This window comes from Rhinopithecus roxellana, chromosome 8 (genome assembly GCF_007565055.1).
Source record: "Rhinopithecus roxellana isolate Shanxi Qingling chromosome 8, ASM756505v1, whole genome shotgun sequence".
NCBI classification, from domain to species: domain Eukaryota; kingdom Metazoa; phylum Chordata; class Mammalia; order Primates; family Cercopithecidae; genus Rhinopithecus; species Rhinopithecus roxellana.
Window position 1 is genome coordinate 5,785,436 of NC_044556.1, and position 20,655 is coordinate 5,806,090.

A 20,655-nucleotide genomic window follows, 5' to 3' on the forward strand; every position below is an offset into this window, starting at 1 on the left:
GTTGCCAGATGAAGTGAGGGCCTCACTGCAACGCGGTCCTCGGAAAGACCGAGCACCTTGGCAGCAGCTGAAGAAAGTTTGAGCTCTTGTCGCCGAGGCTGGAATGCAGTGATGAGATCTCAGCTCACTGCAACCTCCACCTCCTGGGCTCAAGTGATCCTCCCACCTCAGCCTCCTGAGTAGCTGGGACTACAGGTGCTCACCACCACATCTGGCTAATTTTTGTATTTTTTGTAGAGATGGGGTTTCACAGTGTTGCCCAGGCTGACCTCAAACTCCTGGACTCAAGTAATCCACCTACCTCAGCCTCCCAAAGTGCTGGGATTACAGGTGTGAGTCACCGCACCTGGCCTGGATCTCATTGTTTTTATGGATGCACAGTACTCCATTGTATATGTGTACCACACACATTTTCTTTATCCATTCATCTCATCTGTTGATCTACACTTAGGCTGCTTCCAAATCCTGGCTACTGTGAATACTGCTGTAGCAAACGAGAGTGCAGCTATCTCTTCAATATACTGATTTACTTTTTTTTATTCTTTTCTTTTCTTTTTTTTTTTGAGACGGAGTCTGGCTCTGTCGCCCAGGCTGGAGTGCGGTGGCCGGATCTCAGCTCACTGCAAGCTCCGCCATTCTCCTGCCTCCGCCTCCCAAGTAGCTGGGACTACAGGCACCCGCCTCGTCGCCCGGCTAGGTTTTTGTATTCTTTAGTAGAGACGGGGTTTCACCGTATTAGCCAGGATGGTCTCGATCTCCTGACCTTGTGATCCGCCCGTCTCGGCCTCCCAAAGTGCTGGGATTACAGGCTTGAGCCACCGCGCCCGGCCACTTTTTTTTTTTCTTAACGTTTATTTTAGGTTTGAGAGTCCATGTGAAGGTTTGTTACATAGGTAAAGAAATCCAGGTGTTAAGCCCAGTACCCAGTGGTTATCTTTTCTGCTCCTTTCCCTCCTCCTACCCTCCACCCGCAAGTAGACTCCAGTGTCTATTGTTTCCTTCTTTGTATTCGTAAGTTCTTGTCATTTAGCTCCCACTTATAAGTGAGAGCCTGTGGTATTTGGTTTTCTTTTCTTTTTTTTTTTTTTTGAGACGGAGTCTTGCTCTGTCGCCCGGACTGGAGTGTAGTGGCCGGATCTCAGCTCACTGCAAGCTCCGCCTCTTGGGTTTACGCCATTCTCCTGCCTCAGCCTCCCGAGTAGCTGGGACTACAGGTGCCCGCCACCTCGCCCGGCTAGCTTTTTGTATTTTTTAGTAGAGATGGGGTTTCACCGTGTTAGCCAGGATGGTCTCAAACTCCTGACCTCGTGATCCGCCCGTCTCGGCCTCCCAAAGTGCTGGGATTACAGGCTTGAGCCACCGTGCCCGGCCCTTTTCTTTTTTTTTTAATGATTAATAGATGATTTATTTAAGCAAGAATATATATAGTTATCATTGCCAGACTTAATATGAGATGTTAAATGTTCTATCCAATTTTCCTTCCTGGATAAGTTTTTCTTTCCTATCCATGTCAGTTTTGAAAACATAATACCAGAAGAAGAGGGGCCCAATTCTACACAGAGCTTCCAGGAGTGAGTTTTTAGGAGTGGGTCTGAAATTAGGATAGACATTTGCTGATCTTGCATAGGTCCAACTAATCAAGACAGGATCTTCGACGAGCGGTGGTTAGGGTCATTGTACTGGAGCAGGTACTCCTGCTGAAACTGGGCTCTTATGGCCAGCTGCTTAGCTTGTGCCCTCCCGGTTACCAGGGACATGTCATAGTTGGCCACATCAAGCATCGAGGGCAGAGTGGCCAGGCGTGACGGAGTATACTTTGGGAACGACATCTTGGTGACCTAGCACACAACTGCCAGTATTTGGTTTTCTGTACCTGCCTTAGTTTGCTAAGTATAATAGCCTCCAGCTCTATCTATGTTTTCGCCAAAGACATGATCTTCTTGTTCTTTCTCATGGCTGCATGGTATTCGATGGTGTATGTGTACCACATTTTTTTTTTTTTTTTTTTTTTTTGAGACGGAGTCTTGCTCTGTCGCCCGGGCTGGAGTACAGTGGCCGCATCTCAGCTCACTGCAAGCTCTGCCTCCTGGGTTTACACCGTTCTCCTGCCTCAACCTCCTGAGTAGCTGGGACTACAGGCACCCGCCACCTCGCCCGGCTAGTTTTTTTTGTATTTTTTAGTAGAGACAGGGTTTCACCGTGTTAGCCAGGATGGTCTCGATCTCCTGACCTCGTGATCCGTCCGTCTCGGCCTCCCAAAGTGCTGGGATTACAGACTTGAGCCACCGCGCCCGGCCCACATTTTCTTTATCTGGTCTGTCGTTGAGGGGCATTTATGTTGATCCCATGTCTTTGCTCTTGTGAATAGTGCTGCATTGAACATTTGTGTGTCTGTGTCTTTATGGTAGAATATCTATTTATTTATTCATTTTTTGAGACAGAGTCGCACTCCGTCTCCCAGGCTGGAGTGCAGTGGCCCGATCTCGGCTCACTGCAATCTCCGCCTCCCGGGTTCAAGTGATTCTCCTGCCTCAGCCTCCCAAGTAACTGGGATTACAGGCATTTGCCACTGTGCCCAGTTAATTTTTGTATTTTTAGTGGAGACGAGGGTTTCACCATGCTGGTCAGGCTGGCTGGTCTTGAACTCCTGACCTTATGGTCTGCCTACCTTGGCCTCCCAAAGTGCTGGAATTACAGGCATGAGCCAGCTCGCCTGGCCAGAGCACTTTATTTTAAAGATAGCCTTTTCCTTTTGGATAAGAAAGTAATATGTGAGATCCTTTTGTGGGCTGATTGAGTTTTCACACTCTTGTGTGAGATGTGCCTCCCTCGTACCTTTTTACCATGTCATCAGCACAAAAGAGAGTAATATGTGTGTTGATATTTTGACACCTGGAATATATATATTATATATTTATATGAGAATGTGTCACATAGATATGTAGAGAGAAAGAGATCTCTATAACTCTATATTCGCATATATATATTTGTGGGGTTTTTTTTTTGGGTTTTTTTTTTTGAGACTCATTCTGTCGCCCAGGGTGGAGTGCAGTGTCACGATCCTAGCTCACTGCAGCTTTGAACTACTGGGCTCAAGTGATCCTCCCACCTCAACCTCAGAAAATGTTGGGATTACAGGCATGAGCCACCATCCCTTGCAGGACACCTGGAATATCTTGTTCCCCAGCAACCTTTCTACTAATTATTTTAGCATTCATGAGTAACCTGCAGTAAATGAACTTCTTTATATGTAGTTAACATTTTTATAAGTGTATTATCAAGTTAAACCTTTAATACTGGATTTTAGGTCAGAGAACAAATGTACGTTTAATTTTGCTGGATATTATAAATTCCCATCCATAGGTCTTGTACCATTTGGCAGTTTCTGAATGGATGTAAAGTTGTGTAAAAATTATTCTGGAAAAAATAAGGAACAGACTTTAGCTTGTTTTTTTTTTTTTTTTTTTTTTCTGTTTGTTTGTTTTACTGCTGCTACATCTGAAGATAGATTTTAGTTTTAACCGCAAGCGACTTGTTTTCAAAAAGAAAGTCAGTGTCTTGTTCAGTTTCATCCTGAATAAGAATACTCAAATATATTTTCAGAAGTATAGTGTTCTTTCTTTCTTTCTTTTCTTTCTCCCCGCGCGCCCCCCTCCCCGCTGTTTTTGAGACAGATTCTTCCTCTGTTGCCCAGGCTGGAGTGCAGTGGTGCCATCTCAGTTCACTGCACCCTCCGCCTCCTGGGTTCAGGTGATTCTCATGCCTCAGCCTCTGAAGTAGCTGGGATTACAGGCATGCACCACCACGCCTGGCTAACTTTTGTATTATTTGTAGAGATAGGGGGTTTTGTTATGTTGCCCAGGCTAGTCTTGAACTCCTGGCCTCAAGTGATCTGCCCACCTTGGCCTCCCAAAGTGCTGGGATTGCAAGCGTGAACTACTACTGCAGCTGGCCAGTAGTGTAGCATTTTGGTTTATGTTTTATGTGTGAGACATTTTATATGAGTGTTGTTTAATTCTTGTGTTGGATATTCTATTTCTTTTTTAAAAATAAAAATCCTGTTTATTCAGTGAATCACTTCAGCCTGTGGCAGTAATTTTGAATCCAATTCTATCAATCATCAAATTGTATAGTCCATCCACGAATTTGATAAGCATGCTGTGTCTTATCTAATTGCCTTAGCTGAAACCTACAGTACAATTTTTGTTTTTGGCTGAAGAGTCTTGCTCTGTTGCCCTAGCTAGAGTGCAGTGGCATGATCTTGGCTCACTGCAACCTCTGCCTAGGGAAGAGTGTATTTCCACATTCAGCCAATAAGCAAAATTCATTTTCTTGCAGCTATAGGACTTGTTGCTGGCTGTTGCTGGAGGCTGTGCTCAACTCCTAGAAACTACCTGCAGGTTTTGTGTTTTTTTTTTTTTTTTTTTTTTTGAGACGGAGTTTCACTCTTGTTACTCAGTCTGGAGTACAATGGCGTGACCTTCGCTCATCACAACCTCCGCCTCCCGGGTTCAAGTGATTCTTTTGCCTCAGCCTCCCGAGTAGCTGGGATTACAGGCATTCGCCACCATGCCCAGCTAATTTTTTATTTTGTTTTGTTTTGAGACAGTTTTGCTCTTGTCGCCCAGACTGAAGTGCAGTGGTGTGATCTTGGCTCACTGCAATCTCTGCCTCCTGGGTTCAAGCAATTCTCCTGCCTTAACTTCCCGAGTAGCTGGGATTACAGGCACCTGCCACCATGCCCGGCTAATTTTTTGTGTTTTTAGTAGAGACTGGGTTTCGCCATGTTGGGCAGGCTGGTCTCGAACTCCTCACCTCAGGTGATCCGCCCATGTTGGCCTCTCAAAGTGCTGGGATTACAGGCGTGAGCCACTGCACCTGGCCTCCCTTCCATCTTATAATGCAACATGATAAAGCTTAACATGTTCCATTAAAAGATAAATGCTTAAGGAATACAGCCCTTTGTTCCACAGCAGATAGTGATGGTGAATTTGGAGCTGAGATGGATAAATTGGTAACTGGCATGTTCACCGTTTTGCCTGGTCAGCATCCACATGTGCCCATCTACACACACTTTGATTCTCTTATGATGATTAAGTCTGCATTTCCACTTAACAAGATTGAAGGGAGAATTTCTCACTCCTAAGTGAGAAGGTGCACAGCCCCTCATCACAGGTCATATTAATTTCTTTTTTTTTTGGAATGGATTCTCACTCTTTCACCCAGACTGGAGTGCAGTGGTGCGATCTCAGCTCTCCACAACCTCCGCCTCCCAGGTTCAAGTGATACTCCTGCCCCAGCTTCCCGAGTAGCTGGGATTAAAGGCGTGCTCCGCCATGCCCAGGTAATTTTTTTTTTTTTTTTTTTTTTTTTTTTGAGACGGAGTCTCGCTCTGTCGCCCAAGCTGGAGTGCAGTGGCCGGATCTCAGCTCACTGCAATCTCCACCTCCCGGGTTCACGCCATTCTCCTGCCTCAGCCTCCCGAGTAGCTGGGACTACAGGCGCCCGCCACCTCGCCCGGCTAGTTTTTTGTACTTTTCTTTAGTAGAGACGGGGTTTCACCGTGTTAGCCAGGATGGTCTCGATCTCCTGACCTTGTGATCCGCCCGCCTCGGCCTCCCAAAGTGCTGGGATTACAGGCTTGAGCCACCGCGCCCGGTCATGCCCAGGTAATTTTTGTATTTTTAGTAGACACAGTGTTTCATCATGTTGGCCAGGCTGGTCTCGAACTCCTCATCTTAGGTGATGTGCCAGCCTTGGCCTTCCAAAGTGCTGGGATTACAGGTGTGAGCCACCACACCTGAAGCCATGTTAATGTCTACTGAAATTTTGTCATATTCTCCTTGAATATTCTGTTACCTGAAGACTAAATTTTAAATTTGAGTCTTCATGAGCACCGGGTGCAGTGGCTCATGCCTGTAATCCCAGCACTTTGGGAGGCTGAGGTGGGCTGATCACGAGGTCAGGAGATGGAGACCATCCTGGCTAACACAGTGAAACCCCGTCTCTACTAAAAATACAAAAAAAAATTAGCCAGGTGTGATGGCGGGCGCCTGTAGTCCCAGCTACCCAGAAGGCTGAGGCAGGAGAATGGCGTGAACCTGGGAGGCAGAGCTTGCAGTGAGCCAAGATCTCACCACTGCACTCCAGCCTGGGCAACAGAGCGAGACTTGAGTCTCAAAAAAAAAATATATATATATATATATATATATATATATAAATTTAACCTCTAGTAACTTATATATAAAATAGAAAAGAGAAGTGAATGGTTGGTTTATATAAATACATGCTTAGAAATTAACATGTATACATAAAAATCAAAGAGAAAACTTGGGACTGGATGTGGTGGCTCATGCCTGTAATCCCAGCACTTTCGGAGGCCGAGACTTGTGGATCACTTGAAGTCAGGGGTTTGAGAGCAGTCTGGCCTACATGGTGAAACCCTGTCTCTATGGAAAATATTAGTTGGGTGTGGTAGTAGGCACCTGAAATCCCAGCTACTTTGGAGGGTGAGGCAGGAGAATTGCTTGAATCTGGGAGGTGGAGTTTTCAGTGAACTGAGATTGCGCCACTGCACTCCTGCTTGGGCAACAGAGAGAGATTCTGTCTCAAAAAAGCTAAAACAGAAAACCTGCCAAACTACTGAAGTTCTTGTTTCTGTCGTTGATCTTGAAGTTATAGTTGATATCCATGGTTTTACTTTTTCAGTGAACATTTTTTGTATTTTCCTTGCCCTCAGCCAGAAACTCTGCAGCTCTGGGTTCTGTACCTGATGGAGTGACTCAAACCTTCATTGTGAAAGGATCTTGGTCCTCCATGTTCCTTCCTTTTTTTCTATTGTAATTTTTTGTTAATCTTTCTAAGTGGTATGGAAGTGCTAGGAGGTTCTAGACATCATCCTTTTCGTCTCAGTTGTGTAGCAGTACCCCAGTTTCCCTTTGGTAATTGAGATTAATCCCTTCAGTTAATAGATTATTCCCTCTCACATCCTTCTTTTTCTTTTTCTTCTTGGTTTAATGGATATGAAACTCATAAGGGCCAGATGTTAATCTCACTTTCCAATGTGTTGGAACCAAATAGTTGCCCCTTGGGAAGCATTCCCCATTATGGACTCAGATCTCTAAATTACACTGCTCTACATTGCTGGGATTGGAAGCAAAATTTTTGTCATGGAGCTAATTCTGCCTTCACCCATCAATTCCTGAGCCTGTTTGTTCTGACTGTGGTGAGATAGTAGCATCTAATGATCTCTGATTCAGAGCATACACTGTGTCTTGTGAAACAGAATCCAACTCTTTCAGAGGTTGTCTCCTAGTTGGCCCTCTATCTGAATTTTCAGCAAGCCATTTCACCTTTCATATAGACTAGCCGCTTCTGAGTGATGGGGTGTGTGATGAGACTAGTTGATGATAGGGACATGTTCCCACTGTTGCACTTCCTTTGCAGTGAAATGGGTTCCTTGATGAAAGACAGTATTGTGTGAATGCTGTGACTACAGTGAAAGCATTTTGTGAGTGCATGGATGATGCATTGTATAGGCAGACGCCTAGTGGATTTGCCTCTCCCCTATACAAATCTGTCTCTATACAAATGCTATATGGATTTGCTTCTCTACTAGTTAGGCTTCTGGCAAATCCATATCCAGAACATGAGTCTGTTCCAGTGAGGATGAATCTTAGTCACCTTCATGATAGGAGTGGTCCAATGTAATCATCTTGCCACCAGATGGCTCCCCTGGTCACTCTAGAAATTAATGCCCTTGGTTCAAGACTAACCTGGGCAACATGGTGAAACCCCATCTCTACAAAAACAAAAAATCAAACCACGCTCCCCAGAAGCCCCCCAAATTAGCCAGGCTTGGTGATATACACCTGTAGTCCTAGCTACTCAGGAGCATGAGGCAGAAAGATTGCTTGAGTCCAGGAGATTGAGGCTGTAGTGAGCCGTGTTCATGCCACTGCACTCCAGCCTGGGTGACAGAATGAGACCCTGTCCCCCTCCCCCCAAAAGAAAAGAAAAAAGAAATCAATTCCCTTATATATTCAGTTTTGGTTTTTGATTTTAGCAGATTAAGCACCTAGCAGTAGCGTTAGCTGCATCAGCTTTGGTCAATGGAAGTCCATACTGTTGAGCCATAGTAGCGTTTATCCCTGTTTTTATGACCATCTTATTCAAGGGCCTATGGAGCAAACATTGGGGTGGCAGGGGAAAACAATTGACTTCTATATAGAGTATCATTTTGTCCATCTGATTATTAAGAGTCTCATTTCTAGTGGATTGCCTTTGCTGGACATTTATGTGGGACACAAATATCTTCACAGCCCATGTCCTTTAAGAGTGATCTATCCATGTATATTTTTCTAGACTTACCAGTCTTGTTCCATATACATCCTTGGTCATTCAGTGAAACCACTAGCAACTGCTCATGGATCATTGTTTACGTGTCCTTCTGGCCGTGTCCTCCAGACCCAGATAGTCAAATACACTGTGAGAAGTTCTGCCACTGGGATGCTATTCTTTTTTTTTTTTTTTTTTTTTTTTTTTGAGACCGAGTCTTGCTCTGTCGCCCGTGCTGGAGTGCAGTGGCCGGATCTCAGCTCACTACAGTCTCCGCCTCCTGGGTTCACGCCATTCTCCTGCCTCAGCCTCCCGAGTAGCTGGGACTACAGGCGCCCGCCACCTCGCCCGGCTAGTTTTTTGTACTTTTTAGTAGAGACGGGGTTTCACCGTGTTAGCCAGGATGGTCTCGATCTCCTGACCTTGTGATCCGCCCATCTCGGCCTCCCAAAGTGCTGGGATTACAGGCTTGAGCCACCGCGCCTGGCCTCTTTTTTTTTTTTTTTTTTGAGACGGAGTCTCGCTCTGTCACCCAGGCTGGAGTGCAGTGGCCGGATCTCAGCTCACTGCAAGCTCCGCCGCCCAGGTTTGCGCCATTCTCCTGCCTCAGCCTCCCGAGTAGCTGGGACTACAGGCGCCCGCCAACACGCCCGGCTAGTTTTTTTTTTTTTTTGTATTTTTTAGTAGAGACGGGGTTTCATCATGTTAGCCAGGATGGTCTCCATCTCCTGACCTCGTGATCAGCCCGTCTCGGCCTCCCAAAGTGCTGGGATTACAAACTTGAGCCACCGCGCCCGGCTGGGATGCTATTCTTATCTGAAAGATATTACAGTCTTTTGGCATCATTGTTCAGCTGAGCTGTTGTGTTCATGCTCCCACTTTTGGATGGTGCTAGCATATTGTGCAGACACATCTGTAAACAGGCCTTGTCTCAGATAGGCATAAGAAATACCTCAGGAAGCCACAGGCATGGATTGAGGGAAATGAGGCAGTGCGAATGGAGCTTGTGTTGAGTCTTTGCCATTTGTTGGTGCAGTTTACTTGTACTCGCTGAAACTTCTAGAGCTCAATATCTTCTGTGCCATTTCCATTTGATGAAAGATTGCTGCTGCATTTGCCCCAAACTTGGAGTTTTGTTGGTCAGACAACCTCGAGTTCATGGTAGGAAGCTCAGGCCACTTGGTCACTTGATGTACCATGTACAACTTCTATGTTGAACCCAGTGGTAATTGTTTACTCAAAAGAAGACTAGTTTCCTGCAGAAGAAGGAATATATGTATTCTGAACTACTGCTGTGATTTTCCTACTGGTGCTTGCTAGAGGCTTCCAGCAACTATTATTTACTATGGATACTTTGAGTATCATTGTATCTGGTGGATTATTTTGACCAAGTGCTTACAAATCTTGTACTGCAGGCTGAACTTGGTGCACTGCAATCACTTGGTGTTCACTCACTTGTAAGCATTATGACCAACTCTGTAGATGGGTTGAAGCACATTGAAATGTGGTATATGCTGTCTAAAGAATTTTATTTTATTTATTTTTATTTTTTTAGACAGTGTCTCGCTCTGTCACCCAGGCTGGAGTGCAGTGGCACAGTCTCAGCTCACTGCAGCCTCTGCCTCCTGGATCCAAGTGATTCTCCTGCCTCAGCCTCCTGAGTAGCTGGGACTACAGACGTGTGCCACTACGCCCAGCTGACTTTTTTGTATTTTTAGTAGAGATGGGGTTTCACCATGTTAGCCAGGATAGTCTCAATCTCCTGACCTTGTGATCTGCCCACCTCGGCCTCCCAAAGTGCTGGGATTACAGGCATGAGCCACCGTGCCTGGCGAAGAATCTTATAGATTTGCCAAGTGTTGCACCTAATTTTGGGGAGCACTTACTAGGAGTGACACCTTGGAGGGGATATCTTGATATGGTCTAGACAACTGAACCCTCAAATCTTTGTTGATTGGATGGGGCATGGTGGCTCAGGCCTGTAACTCTAACACTTTAGGAGGCCGAGGCAGGCAGATTGCTTGAGGCCAGGAGTTCAAGACCAGCCTGGCCAACGTAGTAAGATCCCATCTCTACCAAAAAATGGTTAAAAGAAAAAAAAATTGCCTGGCGTGGTAGTATACACCTGTCATCCTAGATGCTTGGGAGGCTGAGGTGGATCACTTGAGCTTAGGAGGTGGAGGTTATGGTGAGCCATGATCACACCACTGCACTCCAGCCTGGGCAACAGAGCAAGACGCTGTCTCAACAAAACAAAACAAAACCAACTTTGTTGATTTAGCTGGCTCTTGAATCTCCCATCCTCTACTTTGTAGCCTGTAAAGGTATCCAAACTATTTACTGTTTCCTGTTCATGGGATCTAATATACAAAATATTATCAATGTGATGGAGTGTTACAAAGTTTTGTGTAATGTCAAAACCTCTGAAGACTCTATTTTGATGGAAAACAGGAGAATTGATACAAGTTATGATAGTTCCCCGTAATTCTCCAAAGTCCATGTGACTTCTGCACAATCCTGAGTGGTGTGTTACCTAGGTCTGGTGATTGGGTGAGAGACTGTAAATCTCCCCTGTGGTGACTCTTACCAGGTTTTTGGCCATTAGACTTGAGATTTCTTGTTACATAGATCAAGCAATATTCCAAGACTCACATTGGCAAACTATGGCTAGTCTTCAACCTGTTTTTGTAAATTATAATTGGAACAGAACAACCATGTTCATTTGTTTACATATTTTCTGAGGCTTCTTTCATACTACTAAGGCAGAGTCGAGTATTTGTAACAGAAACTGTGGCTCACAAAGTATAACATTTACTATATGTCCCATTACAACAAGATTTATTAATCCCTGTTGTAGTAGGGTGCTTATCTGTTTCATCCTAGGGACGAAATGTGATCAGTTTGCTAACAACAATGATCTCTGCAGGCCAAAGCATTCCAATTATTGGTACATTCAGTGTGCCCTTGACATTCGATGTAGCCTTGTTGTCTTGGATAGTTAAGTGCTACCCACTTGATTTTTGGCACTCAAGGTTGTCATCATCCCCATTGAAACAGGGAACTCATCTCAGTGATTGTATCTCCTATAGTCTTAACAAATGTATAAAGGAGAATAAACAGAACTTTTCAAGAATGGAGGTACTCCCTTCAATTACCTATTTCTGAATGGCTTTGTGAAGAGGGTGTCTTCTGGGCCCTCAATGTAGGTTGAAGAAGGGAAGCTGTGCAGATCACATGTGATAAATCCAGTGCAACCTTCCTATGTGTCTAGGATTCCCTCCTTTGTGTTAGCCAGGGAAGCTCTTACATACTAACCCTGTGAACTAGGTCATGAGTACAAGTTTCAGTCATCCAACCAGTTTAGCTATTAGAATCATGCCGTGGTCCATTAGCTAATATGTAAAATTCAAAATGTCTAGTAAGTACCTGTATTAGGCTATTCTCACATTGCTATAAATAAATACATGAGACTGGGTAATTTATAAAGAAGTTCCCAGCTGCCCAACTGTCTGGGAAGTGAAGAGCGCCTCTACCTAGCCGCTGCCCCGTCTGGCAAGGGATGAGTGCCTCTGCCCATTGCCCCACTGTCTGGAAAGTGAGGAGCCTCTCTGCCTGGCTGTTCACCATCTGGTAGGTGAGGAGCGCCTCTGCCCAGCTGCTGCCCTGTCTGGAAAGTGAGGAGCGCCTCTACCTGGCCGCCGCCCTGTCTGGGAAGTGAGGAGCCCCTCTGCCTGGCCGCCACCCTGTCTGGGAAGTGAGGAGCGCCTCTGCCTGGCCGCCACCCTGTCTGGGAAGTGAGGAGTGACTCTGCCTGGTCACTGCACCATCTAGGAAGTGAGGAGTGCCTCTGCCCGGCCGCCCCGCCATCTGGGAAGCGAGAGCACCTCTGCCCAGCTGCCCCACTGTCTGGAAAGTGAGGAGTGACTCTGCCTGGTCACTGCACCGTCTAGGAAGTGAGGAGTGCCTCTGCCCAGCCGCCCCGCCATCTGGGAAGCGAGGAGCACCTCTGCCTGGCCACCCCACTGTCTGGGAAGTGAGGAGCGCCTCTGTCGAGCTACTGTGCAACCCTCCAAGTGTGAAATGGTAGCCTTGTGTGTGATCTTTCTGCCCTCCCCAAGTTTGCATTTTCAACATTAAAGTTTATTTTTTTAATTAAAAGTTTTAAATTGGAGAATAAAAAAGTAAGTTTAATTGGCTCACAGTTCTGCAGGTTGTACAGGAAGCATAGTGACTTCTGCATCTGGGGAGGCCTCTGGAAGCTTTCAGTCATGGCAGAAGGTGAAGCAGGAGTAGGTACATCTTATATGGCAGGAGCCAGGAGAAAGGGAGAATGATGGGAGATGCTGTACACTTTTAAATGGCCAGTTCATGAGGACAGTATGAAAGGAGATGGTGCTAAACCATTCATGAGAAATCTGCCCCCATGATCCTGTCATCTCTCACCAGACCTCACCTCCAACACTGGGGAACTATAGTTCGACATGAGATTTGGTGGGGACACATATCCAAACCATATCAGTGCTCCATATCAATGAATTTGGGCCTATTTAACGTTACATTTTAACCTTCTTGATCTAATACCCTTAGAATCCATCCCATACACGTTCCCTTGTTTTCTTGTGATACGTTATCAGAGTTGGAATTTTTTTGTTGTGTGAGCTTTTTTCTCTTGCATTATGTTGTATATCTTTGCCCCTGGATTTTGGACTAGTTATGACTCTAGTGATAAAAATAAGTGATTATGGTGTGGGTCTTGAGGAGAATATATATTACCTTCCAAGGTATCTGGACCAAATGAGATTGTCACAAATTTCAAGCAGAAGGCTTTCTCCTCAGAAACCAAAAGGTAAGCTATATCCCTGGCAAGGGAGGCTCAAAGTGTCTTAGGTTGTGTTAGTCTCTTTATTGTTGCTGATATAATACCTGAGTAATTTATAAAGAAAAGAGGTTTCTTTGGCTCAGGATTCTAGTGACTGGAAAGTTCAAGAGCATGGCCCCAGCATCTGCTCTGCTTCTGATGAGGCTCACATGCTGCAGCAAAACATGGTGGAGAGGCAGAAGAGGAAGCAGGCTTGTGCAAAAGGGATCAAACACAAACAGCAGCCTTGCTTTGTAACAGTTAGCTCCTGTGGGCACTAATCCAGTTCTGTGTGAGCTAAAATTCACTTCTGCCTGACAGCATTAATCAGTTTATGTGGGATCCACCCCCATGACCCAAACATCTCATTAGGCCCCTCCTCCCAGTGCTGTGATATTGAGGACCAAGCCTCAACAGGAGTTGTGATAGGGACAGACCACATCCAAATCATAACAGGGGTTTAAGATCATGTCTTTCATCTGGATCCAACCAGATGTCTTCATTCCAGGTTCCATATTGTCATTCTTCCCTGAATACATTATACATTTTTAAAAATTCATATTTTCTTGATGCCTTAGCATTCTAACAAGCAGGCTGTGAGCTCCCCGCTCAAGTGACAAGATGTCCCAGTATGATAAGGTACTTATGCTATAAGTTCTTCTGTTGGCCCTCCCCTGACCATGACCTAGTAACATTCAAATGCACCAATGAAATCTAATGCCTTTTGCTTTAGTACTATACCTCAAGCCCCAGTAAAGGCAGTTGCCCTCAAGGGAGGCTTCTCTCTCAGCTCCCTACCTGCTTGTCAGAGCCTCCTGCTTTGGTCCTCCTCCAGCATGGCCCCCTCCATGGCATGGCATGCCTCCCTCTCTAGGATCTATGAGTGTAATAAATCCTTTAATTTCATGAGCCTCTCCAAGTGTAATTGCAAGAGTGTGTTGGAGGGATCCTGAAAGATCCTACAAAAGTTACTTAGTGCCCCATTTACAACACAGTTGGCAAAAAGGGTGAGATCACTTTGAACTGGGGTGGAAAGTCCCTTGTAAGTGCCCTTTGACCTTTCGTGGCTTGCTGATTTTCTGTATAAGTAAAACGCTTATTACTCTAGAAATGCTTGTTCCTTGGTGCTGAGAAGAACTAGCGCTCAGACAAAGAATTTTCTCAGCAAGGCAATTTACTTTCTGCAGAAAGGGTGCTCCTCACAGATGGAACAATGGTGAGAGGACACACAAACAAAGGAGGGAAGCAATTTTTATCTCTTATGGAGCTTTTCCCTGCTACTGTGTCCTGTCTTTATTGGCTGGAGCTGGACCGCACAATCTAAGCTAAACCTAATGGGCTAATAACTTAAAACTTTCCTAAAGGTAAGGGCAAGGGAGAACAAAGGAAAAGGAAGTTGCTTATGAAAAGACTTAGAGAAGTAGTAACATTTCCAAATAAGGAAGGGGCATAAGCTGTGAGTTGGGACATGCCTGAACATGTCTAGAACAAGTATCTTGGTTAAAGTACAAGGACATAGAATGTACTCATTCCCTTATATCTAACAGCTACATAGGATAGGGCCTAACAAAGAGTTATTAGCACAAAGAAAGGAGGCTTGAAGGAAGTTAATCTTTAAAAGAAACTGTTATTTCTTTTTTGTTTTTTGAGACAGAGTCTCACTCTTGTTGCCCAGGCTAGAGTACGGTGGCATGATCTCGGCTCACTGCAACCTCCACCTCCTGGGTTCAAGTGATTCTCCTGCCTCGGCCTCCCAAGTATCTGGGATTACAGGCACCTGCCACCACGCTTGGCTCATTTTTGTATATTTACTAGAGATGGGGTTTTGCCATATTGGCCAGGCTGGTTTAGAACTCCTGACCTCAGGTTGTAGCAGGACGAGCTGCAGACAAAACCCCTCAGACACCGAGTTTTGGAAGGAAGGGCTTTATTCAGCTGGGAGCGTCGGCAAGCTACCATCTTAAAATCTGAGCTCCCTGAGTGCACAATTTCTGTCCCTTTTAAGGGCTCGCAACACTAAAGATTTCACATGAAAGGGTCGTGATTGATTGAGCAATCTAGGGGGTACATGACAGGGGCTGCATGCACTGGTAGTCAGAGTGAAACAAAACAGAGCAGGGAGTTTCACAATGTTCTTCCACACAGTGTCTGTAATCTGTGGATAACATCAGTTGCTAAGTCATGAGTTGATTTTTAACTACTAGGTTCAGGCCAGGCAGGCCCAAGCCTGGTTTCGGGTCTGGTTTTGGGTCTGGTGCCTGGTGCCGGGCTCCCTGCCTTTGGTTTCACTTCCTTGTTTCTTCTTAGAACAGGTACTGAGTATAAAACAATATAAAACAATATGAGAGGGTCTCGCTCTTCCCTCAAGGTGATCCACCTGCCTCAGCCTCTGAAAGTGCTGGGATTACAGGCCTGAGTCATGGCACCCAGCCTAGAAGAAAATATTATTTCTAACACTTACGATTCATTCTTTAACAAGAAGGGAAACTTTGAAGAGGAACTTTACTTTCCACTCTGTACCATTTGGGAAGGCTGCCTGTCTTGTAGGAGTTTATGTGTATTGTTGTGCCATGCTTTGTGTTGTCCCTTCCAAGTGTTGGCCTGAAGTCTTTGTCATAAAGTTTGGACCCTGTGCTAGTACCAGTCATGCACCCCAGGATACTGCTTACCAGCCATGATCCCAGGAAGAGGGGTGATTATCCTGTTCTTCTCCAGGATCTGGAGTCATTTGTTCATGTGAATTGGGCATTTCTTAGCACATATACAAGTGACTGATTTGAAGAAGGGACCCTGGCAATAGAATTGCACTCCTCTTTTGTATATTTGCACCAACTGCACCTTGCTAGGTGCCTCCTATGTTGCGATGCTATTCTGGTTTGGTGCTGATGCTCCCTGCCCCTGCCAGCTCCATGGGTTATGGCAGATGCCTTTCATGGAGAATGGCAGCTCATTAAAAAAATGAATGGAAGGAGTACTTGATCCCTCTCCCCCTAAGATACTTGAGCATGTTTCTCAACTTATTTGAGGTTACAAATATTTTGGGCCCGGGCTTGGTGGCTCATGCCTGTAATCCCAGTACTTTGGGAGATCGAGGCGGGAGGATCACTGGAGGCCAGGAGTTCAAGACCAGTGTGGCCAACATGGCAAAACCCTGTCTCTACAAAAGTACAAAAATTAGCTGGGTGTGGTAGTGCATGCCTGTCATCCCAGCTACTAGGGAGACTGAGGCATGAGAATTGCTTGAACCTGGGAGGTGGAGGTTGCAGTGAGCTGAGATCACACTATTGCCCTCTAGAGTAGGTGACAGAGTGAGACTTTGTCTCTAAAAAAAAAAAAATATTTTGGTTAATGTTCTTCAGCACCTTTTGTTTTTCTTCTTCTTCTTTTTGAGATGCAGTCTTGCTCTGTCGTCCAGGCTGGAGTGCAGTGGTGTGGTCTCATCCTTTTTCTGCATCTGTTGACAAGATCATATGATTCTTATACTTAATTCTGTTAATGTGGTACTAATCACATTGATTTGCATATGTTGAACCATCCATGCATTCCAGGGATAAATCCTACTTGATCATTATGAATGATAATTTTAATGTACTGTTGAATTCAGCTTTCTAGTATTTTGTTGAGGATTTTTGCATCTGTATACATTTGGGATATTGGCCTGTAAGTTTCTTTGTAGCATCCTTCTTCAGTTTTTTGGAATAATTTCAGAAGGATTGGTTTAGATATTCTTAGATGTCTTATGTAATTCAACCACGAAGCAGTCAAGTCCTTTTGGTGTGTGTTTGATGGGAGGTTTTTAGTTAGTGATTCGGTCTCCTTCTTCATTATTGGTCTGTTCAGATTTTCTCCTTTTTAGTATTTAGTGTTCGGTAGGTTGTGTGTGTCTAGAAATTTGTACATCTCTGCTAGGTTATCCAGTTTGTTGGCATGTGATTGTTCCAAGTAGTCTTACAATCCTTCGTATTTCTGTAGTTAACAGTTGTAATGTTTCCTCTCTCATATCTGATTTTGAGTGTTCTTTTTTTATTTCTTTTTGAGAAAAGGTCTTGCTCTTGCCTGTGCTGGAGTGCAGTGCTGCAGTCATGGCTCACTGCAACCTTGACCTCCTGGTCTCAAGTGATCCTCCCACCTCAGTCTCCTGAGTAGCTAGGACTATAGGTTTGTGCTACCATGCCTACCTGGCTGGCTGGCTGGCTGGCTGGCTTTCTTACTTTCTTTGTTTCTTTCTTTGTTTCTTTCTTTCTCTTTCTTTCTTTCTTTCTTTCTTTCTTTCTTTCTTTCTTTCTTTCTTTCTTTCTTTCTTTCTTTTTCTTTCTTTCACTCATTCATTTATTTTTATTATACTTTAAGTTCTAGGGTACATGTGCACAACATGCAGGTTTGTTACGTGTGTATACATGTGCCATGTTGGTTTGCTGCACCCATTAACTCGTCATTTACATTAGGTGTTTCTCCTAATGCTATCCTTCCCCCATCCCCACACCCCACGACAGGCTCCAGTGTGTGATGTTCCTCACCCTGTGTCCAAGTGTTCTCATTGTTCAATTCTCACCTATGAGTGAGAACATGCGGTGTTTGGTTTTCTGTCCTTGTGATACTTTGCTGAGAATGATGGTTTCCAGCTGCATCTTTGTCCCTACAAAGGACATGAACTCATCCTTTTTTGTGGCTGCATAGTATTCCATGGTGTATATGTGCCACATTTTCTTAATCCAGTCTGTCACTGATGGACATTTGGGTTGGTTCCAAGTCTTTGCTATTGTGAATAGTGCCACAATAAACATACGTGTGCATGTGTGTTCATAGCATCATGATTTATAATCCTTTGAGTATATACCCAATAATGGGATGGCTGGGTCAAATGGTATTTCTAGTTCTAGATCCTTGAGGAATCGCCACACTGTCTTCCACAATGGTTGAACTAGTTTACAGTCCCACCAACAGTGTAGAAGTGTTCCTTCTTCTCCACATCCTCTCCATCACCTGTTGTTTCCTGACTTTTTAATGATCGCCATTCTAACTGGTGTGAGATGGTATATCTCATTGTGGTTTTAATTTGCATTTCTCTGATGGCCAGTGATGATGAGCATTTTTTTCATGTGTCTGTTGGCTACATAAATGTCTTCTTTTGAAAAGTGTGTGTTCATATCCTTTGCCCACTTTTTGATGGGGTTGTTTGATTTTTTTTCTTGTAAGTTTGTTTAAGTTCTTTGTAGATTCTGGATATTAGCCCTTTGTCAGATGAGTAGATTGCAAAAATTTTCTCCTATTCTGTAGGTTGCCTGTTCACTCTGATGGTAGTTTCTTTTGCTGTGCAGAAGCTCTTTAGTTTAATTAGATCCCTTTTGTCTATTTTGGCTTTTGTTGCCATTGCTTTTGGTGTTTCAGACGTGAAGTCCTTGCCCATGCCTATGTCCTGAATGGTATTGCCTAAGTTTTCTTCTAGGGTTTTTATGGTTTTAGGTCTAACATTTAAGTCTTTGCTCTGCCGCCCAGGCTGGAGTGCAGTGGCTGGATCTCAGCTCGCTGCAAGCTCCGCCTCCCGGGTTCAGGCCATTCTCCTGCCTCAGCCTCCCACGTAGCTGGGACTACAGGCGCCCGCCACATCGCCCGGCTAGTTTTTTGTATTTTTTAGTAGAGACGGGGTTTATCGTGTTAGCCAGGATGCAGTCGATCTCCTGACCTCGTGATCCGCCCGTCTCGGCCTCCCAAAGTGCTGGGATTACAGGCTTGAGCCACTGCGCCTGCCTTTTTTTTTTTTTTTTTTTTTTTTTTGAGACGCAGTCTCGCTCTGTCGCCCAGGCTGGAGTGCAGTGGCCGGATCTCAGCTCACTGCAAGCTCTGCCTCCCGGGTTTATGCCATTCTCCTGCCTCAGCCTCCCGAGTAGCTGGGACTACAGGCACCCGCCACCTCGCCCAGCTAGTTTTTTGTATTTTTTAGTAGAGACGGGGTTTCACCGTGTTAGCCAGGATGGTCTCCATCTCCTGACCTCGTGATCCGCCCATCTCGGCCTCCCAAAGTGCTGGGATTACAGGCTTGAGCCACCGCGCCCGGCCTAACATTTAAGTCTTTAATCCATCCTGAATTAATTTTTGTATAAGGTGTAGGGAAGGGATCCAGTTTCAGCTTTCTACATATGGCTAGCAAATTTTCCCAGCACCGTTTATTAAATAGGGAATCGTTTCCCCATTTCTTGTTTTTGTCAGATTTGTCAAAGATCAGGTGGTTGTAGATGGGTGGTGTTATTCTGAGGCCCCCTTTTTTTCTTTTGAGATAAGCTCTGGCTGTATTGCCCAGGTGGAGTGCAGTGGCATGATCTCGGCTCACTGCCGCCTCTCTCTCCTGGGCTCAAGCTATCCTCCTACCTCAGCCTCCTGAATAGCTGGGACTACAGGCATGCACTGCCACACCCAACTAATTTTTGTATTTTTTGTAGAGAGGATTTTACTGTGTTGCCTAGGCTGGTCTCGGACTCCTGAGCTCAAGCAATCTGCCTACCTTGGCCTCCCAAAATGCTGAGATTACAGGTGTGAGCCACCATGCCCAGTCCCAGCTATTTTTTAAAACATTTTTTGTATAGATAAGGACCTTGCTATGTTGCTCAGACTGGCCTTGAATTCCTGGGCTCAAGTGATCCTTTTACCTCAGCCTCCCAAAGTGCTGCAATTGCAGGTGTGAACCACTGTGCCCAGCCTTTTTTTTTTCTCTTCACTCCTTAGTCTATCTAAAGGTTTGTTCATTTTTTTTTTTTTTTTTTTTTTTTTTTTTGGTGACGGAGTCTCGCTCTATCGCCCAGGCTGGAGTGCAGTGGCCGGATCTCAGCTCACTGCAAGCTCTGCCTCCCGGGTTTACGCCATTCTCCTGCCTCAGCCTCCCGAGTAGCTGGGACTACAGGCGCCCGCCACCTCGCCCGGCTAGATTTTTGTATTTTTTAGTAGAGACGGGGTTTCACCATGTTTGCCAGGATGGTCTCGATCTCCTGTCCTCGTGATCCGCCTGTCTCGGCCTCCCAAAGTGCTGGGATTACAGGCGTGAGCCACCGCGCCCGACCTGTTCATCTTTTCAGAAAACTTTTCAGTTCCTTTATTTTTTGTGTTGTTTTTCTAGTTTCATTTATTTCAGTTCTGGTCTTTATTATTTCCTTCCTTCTGCTAATTTTGAGCTTAGTTCTTATTGTTCCTCTGAGTCCTCAAGGTGCAGTGTTAGGGTGTTTACTTGTGATTTTCTTTTTTCATATAGGCATTATTGCTATTAATTGCCCTCTTAAATCCTTTGCTTGTCAGGTGTGTGTTACTTCGTTTCCACTTATTTGTGAATTTTCTAATTTTCTTCCTATTATTGATTTCTATTTTCATACAGCTGTAGTCAGAAAAGATGTTTGAGGCCGGGCGCGGTGGCCCAAGCCTGTAATCCCAGCACTTTGGGAGGCCGAGACGGGCGAATCACGAGGTCAGGAGTT

The 20,655-nt window shown here is 45.0% G+C and overlaps 1 protein-coding gene and 2 pseudogenes across 1 annotated transcript in view; 2 read left to right on the plus strand and 1 right to left on the minus strand.

Moving 5' to 3' along the window:
• The window catches only part of ZNF560 (zinc finger protein 560), a 37,689-nt gene that overhangs the window by 2,775 nt on the left and 14,259 nt on the right, over positions 1 to 20,655 (plus strand). The window lies entirely within an intron of this gene.
• Positions 1,444 to 1,829, minus strand: LOC104670508 (annotated as a pseudogene).
• Positions 2,777 to 2,865, plus strand: LOC115899496 (annotated as a pseudogene).